This window comes from Mastomys coucha, unplaced genomic scaffold (genome assembly GCF_008632895.1).
Source record: "Mastomys coucha isolate ucsf_1 unplaced genomic scaffold, UCSF_Mcou_1 pScaffold1, whole genome shotgun sequence".
Taxonomy (NCBI): domain Eukaryota; kingdom Metazoa; phylum Chordata; class Mammalia; order Rodentia; family Muridae; genus Mastomys; species Mastomys coucha.
This window is the reverse complement of record NW_022196891.1, coordinates 25,110,848-25,117,374: the sequence shown is the minus strand read 5'-3', so window position 1 is coordinate 25,117,374 and position 6,527 is coordinate 25,110,848.

Here is a 6,527-nt window from a genome sequence, read left to right as displayed (position 1 = left end):
CCCCCTCCCCCTCCCGCTCCTGAGCTTTCTCCACCATGATGGACTGTAGCCTCGAACAGTGAACCCTCACACTGGACAGCTCATAACCACCTGTACTTATTGTTCAAGAGGATCCAATACCTTTTCCTGGCATACATACACACACAAAAAATTAAATCTTAATAAATAAATAAATAAATAATGTAAGCATATGAAAATATTCATATATACTAAGTAAAATAAGTAAACAAAAATTTAAAAAAATTTTAATGTATAAAATACTCATACACATGTAAGTAAAATAAGTAAATGAATAAAAAAATCTGAAGATATAAAAGTAGTCATGTGAGTATATATGTATACATATATTCAAGTATGAAAACATGTTTATAACCCTAGCACAAAGATGGGAGGATCCCTGGGGCTCACTGACCAGCCAGTCTAGCCACGATGGTCAGCTCCCGGTTTAGAGACCTTGTCTCCAAATAAAAGGCAAGGGAAAGAGTTCAACAGATAAGAGCACTTGCTATGAAGCAAAGAGGAGCCGAGTTCAAATCCCCAAGGACCCACATAAAAGCTAGGCATGTTCAGGTGTTCCTGCAATTCCACTGTTGAAGAGCACTAACTAACAAGTGGATCCCAGTGATTGCTGGCCTTCAGCCAAGCCAGAGAGGAGAGCTCAGGTTCAGAGGGGAGCCTGACCTCACAGCAGTAAGGAGGTGGAAATAGAGGATGATGCCTGACAGCTTCCTCTGGCCAACACACCCCACACATCACACACTCACATACACACCATACACACACACACATCACACACATCACACACTCACATACACACCATACACACAAACACATCACACACATCACACACTCACATACACACCATACACACACACATCACACACATCACACACATCACACACTCACATACACACCATACACACACACATCACACACATCACACACTCACATACACACCATACACACACACATCATACACACATCACACACTCATATACACACCATACACACACATCACACACTCACATACACACCATACACACACACACACCACACACATCACACACTCACATACACACCATACACATACACATCATACACACATCACACACTCACATACACACCATACACACACACATCACACACATCACACACTCACATACACATCATACACACACACATCACACACATCACACACTCACATACACACCATACACACACACATCACACACATCACACACTCATATACACACCATACACACACATATCATACACACATCACACACTCATATACACACCATACACACACATCACACACTCACATACACACCATACACACACACACATCACACACATCACACACTCACATACACATCATGCACACACACACACAAACACACACACATCACACACATATACTACGCATACACATACACACCATACACACACATCACCCTACCACACACACACATCACACACATTATACACATACACACCATACACACACATTACACATACCACACACACACATCATACACATATACTACACATACACACCATACACACACACTACACATACCACACACATCACACACATCACACACATCATACACATATACTAACATATACATACACATACCATATATACACACATTCACACATGCCACACACATATACCCATAAAACATGCACATACACCCATACATATACCACACACATAAAACACACACACACAACATTCACTCACACATATAACCACATATACTATACACACACATACATACTCCACACTCACATATATCACACACAGCAAACATACATACCATATACACCTCACACACTCATACCACACACATACATGCATACCATGCACACCACTCACACACACATACATACCACATACACATACATACCATGCACACCACTCACACACATACATACTACACACACCTCTCACATACACACCATACACACACCATATACACATACATGCATATATATATTATGCACACATTTACCACATACACATACCACACATACCACATACACATACATGCATATATACTATACACACATATACCACACACATACACCACACACATACATACACACCCATAACACATCATATATGTACATACTCCACACATACATACACACCACATAAATATACACTATACACACATATATACCACACACATATACCCATAAAATCCACACCACGTGTGTACACATAGAATATACACACAACACACACATATACACAAACATATACACCACACATACACACAGTACACACACACACAAATGGAGTTACTGAAGACACCCAACATCACCCTCTGGCTTCAACAAGCCTTTGCAACTGGGACCATCCTTTTCTTGAGATGCACGTGGAAGTGAGTAGAAAATCAAGCAACACAAATCCAAGCGACCTGCAAGATCCCTGTGACCAGAAGAGTCCCTCCTAGCCACATTCCACAGGCTGCAGGCAGGATTCAAGATGGTCCGCCACCCAACCCTGGAGCAGCTGTGGGAAAGGAAAAGTGCTGTCTTTTGCCTGTTGGGGACTTCCATGGCACCCACCTGCTGTGGGGTACATTAGAGATCGTGAAACATCTGACTCTATGTGCGTTCACTTAAAGCATGCGATGAGGGCTGGGGAGAATGGCAAAGTCAGGAAAAACACTCTCTGTATGCATGGAGAGCTGAGTTCCACCTCCCTGGCATCCACCATGAAAACCTGGGCATAGAGGGACAAGCTTACAACATGGCTGGGGGAGGGCGGGGTGGAGCCAAGCAGACCCTGGAGCTCACTGGCCAGGCAGCCTAATCTGATGGGTGAGCTCAAAGCCAATGACAGACTCCGTCTCAAAAACAAGATGAGTGGCATTCTTAAGGAACAATACTGGAGACTGTCTTCTGGCCTTCATCCACATGTGTACCTATGTGGACATGCACACATACATGTCCAGACCCACACACATATGAACAGGTACACACACATACAGCATAAAAATAATAGAAAACATTAGTATTGGGTGCCCTGATCACTTCTCTCTTCTCCCATATCTTCCACATGAGCATCTTTTTTAGCACCTTTTAAGACACAACATCTCCAACCCAGAACCGGACAGAGCAATTGAGGCATGGAGATTACAGGAAATTCTAGACCTGAGGCAAGAGGCAGGCAACCCTTATCATCTTCAGTTTTCAAAGGAGGAAACAGAGAGACCAGACTAAGGGTGACTTGTGCCGAGCAACTTCTTTTTTGGGTCTCTTAGGATGAGAGTGAAATGGGTGTGTCGGGAGCTGCTGATGGCACCGCCCTGCCCTGATTCTGTCAGCGGCACTCTCCTCTCTGCGTTGGCGCCAATTTTTGAGCTTGAAATCTCAGTTGTGGCTTCAAGGTCACAACCGTCTGTCCTTCTACAAGAAGGGACACACCCATTGTTCCCTGGTTTCGCTTGTACACTGAGGTTCCAACTGTCACTCCTCAGACACCACACAGGTTTCACTTCCCCAAGCCCTAATTCACCCAATTTTTTAAAATAAGGATCCATTTACCAGGGTAGGTGTGAGAAATGAAAAAAGGAGGGGCATCAGTCTGGGGCCCCCAGGCAGCCCTCTGTGATGCCGTTCACACGCTGGTGAGCACCTCACAAACAAAGCTTTGTGATGAAGTATTTTTGTTCTCATATGAACATGTTCTGTCTCAGCTCTGGCTGATGTAGAAATCAAGACATTTTTAAAAAATATGCAGATGTTCACAGCCCCACCCAGAGTTGTCAAATCACTAAGGCCCAGAGACTTGAATTTTACCTGGCATGCAAAGGCAGAGAGAGGCCAAAGGGATAAAGCATCCTTTTAGAAGTTTCCATAAGGAATTCTTGCCAGTCGAAGAGATAATTTAGAAGATCTGAGAGGGTCCACAAGCTTCTTATTAGGTTGATTGGTGGTTGACATCCCTCTACCTCAAGCTAAGTAGCTATTCATATTCATAGAAATATTTTTCAACCCGGTTCAAGCTTGGTCATTTTCAAGCCCTGGCAGTCCAGATAATGGATAAACTCTAGGCTCAAGACAAGAGCTCCTTCTCCCTCCAGGGCTGCCTTTCTTCTGCCAAATGTGAACATCACTTTTTAATAACCATAACATTTCACCAACCACCAGATGAAACTGGCCAAGCTGGTTGTGTCTGTTAGCAGGCAGTATCCTCAAACACACACACACACACACACACACACACACACACACACACACACACGCACACACACACACAAATCAGACTCCTATGAATTCAAGATCCGATCAAATGGAAACAGTTCTTTTACCATAGCAGCAGCCATATGTATTTAAAAATGATAGCACATTATCTATTCAGTCTGCAGAAAGATTTGGGACCGGGAGATAGTTTTTTTTTTTAAATGACTTATTTTTATCCTTTGAGAATTTTATAAATATATAAAATGAAGCACAATAATATTGGCTCTCCACTTACCCCCTACCTCCCTCTGTACCCCCCCCAGCATGCCTTCCTCCCAGTGTCATTTCTCCTTCTTCTTCTTCTTCTTCTTCTTCTTCTTCTTCTTCTTCTTCTTCTTCTTCTTCTTCTTCTTCCTCCTCCTCCTCCTCCTCCTCTTCTTCTCCTCCTCTTCTCCTTCATTGTCTTCATCTCTTTTTGATAACCCACTAAGTTCAATTAGTGTGGCTCATATGTGCATATAAGGCATCCCCTGGAGCATGGGGAATCTCTCAGTGGCCACACCCTCAAAGAAGAATGATTATCCCTCTTTCAGCTACCATCATCTACCAGTAGTCCCTAAGTAAGGGTGGGGCCTGAATAGTATCTCCAGACTTGGGCGTATAATCTTCCTGGCAGATGCCAAGCACCGCCGCAGAAGACTCAACACCATAACTGGAACTAAGGTGAGAAGTCTAGGAAGCCGTCCTAACGCCAGCCTTCCTTTTTCTTCTGGAAATGACGGCCATGTGCCTTAGGAATGACTCTGGCTCCATTCACAAAGGCACAAGTGCAAAGCTAGCTACTATGCTCTGCGTTCACATGAAATTCTCCTTGCAGTAAAGAATCCCTGGGATTGCTCTAACAAGCTTTTGGGGAGGACATTCCAACAAGAATGTGCCAACCAGAAAGGAAGTGGTGTGCTGACAAGGTCCCCTGGGGTGCCACCTCTGTGACCTTCCTCCCCTAGTAACCGATTAGTAGTGGATTCCACTTCTGAGCCACTGGGTCTTGGTTTGGGCATTCCGGGTCCTGCAGGCCTGAGGAAGGTGACTGCTTTCCAGTTTTTCTATGTAATTCATCTCTTACCATAAATGTGACAGACGATTATATCTACAGGGCTACCATGACATCACAGACGTGGACTTTAGCCCTTAAGTTTCTTAAGACATTTACCCCTTCCTGAGTGTCTATCCTTCCATATCTCTTATCTCTATCTTCCATATCTCCAGCTTGAACTGATCTCCAACAACTACATACTGATTTGCTTTAACCTAAAACTTAGTGACCTACCTATAGAACCAACCAGATTTCACCTTGCACAGGTTAGACCTTAGGGAAGGATCTAGAAACTTACTTTTTTTTTTGGTCTACCACTCTTGCCACCCCGATGACTATCTTTCAAGACATGCAAAGCACTGAAGTCACCTCAATGACATCAGTGACAGGATGTCTCCTGCTACACAACATCCCACAAGTCACAGGCAGGCACTGGTTGTGAAACCAACACCCAAGCTCTGAAACAATAAAGGATAAGCCTTCAGACTCTCTGTATACAGCGTGCCTTCCATCCTGAACAGGCTTCCCCTGGAACTCCACTAGTTACATCCTGGCTACAAAGCCAGTGCTCCTGAAATCCAGCTCCTGTCTTAGTCCCCAAGATCTCTCCTTCCAGTCCAGCTAGCCAGAGTTTTACCACCTCTCCAACATGATTTTATCTGGTCTCGACCTTCCTTTCTCCTCCATACTACACTTACAATCTTATGTACTTTAAAGTTTATTTTTAAAGTGTATGGTGTGTATTTGTGTTTGTGTGTGTGTGTGGATGTGTGTGTACAGGTGTGCAGATGCTTGAAAAGGCCAGAGCGTTAGATCCCCACCTCCCTATCCCAAAGCTGTAGGTATAAGTGGTTGCTGGACATGAAACATGGGTACAGGCAACGAAACTCAGATTCTCAGCAAGAATAGTCCATACGCTTAACCAATTAAGTTATCTCTCCAGCCCCTAAGCTAATTATGTCCAGCCATGCTCTGGCTGTATCATCCAGCTCAAATCTTTCGTGGTCTTCTCTTCCTTTTATTTGACAGAACAATATCCTGGTCTCTTAGCCTTGATTGGGAAACCATCTAAGCTCTAGCTGAAATGTACCTTCTCCAGATGGAAATCCAGCCGAGATGACTAGGTTTGTTGTCCAAGGCTCCACCCTCCTTTGCACACTCAACCCACCCTCCCCTGCACACTCACCCCACCCTCCCCTGCACACTCACCTGACTCTCCTCCCCTGCACAC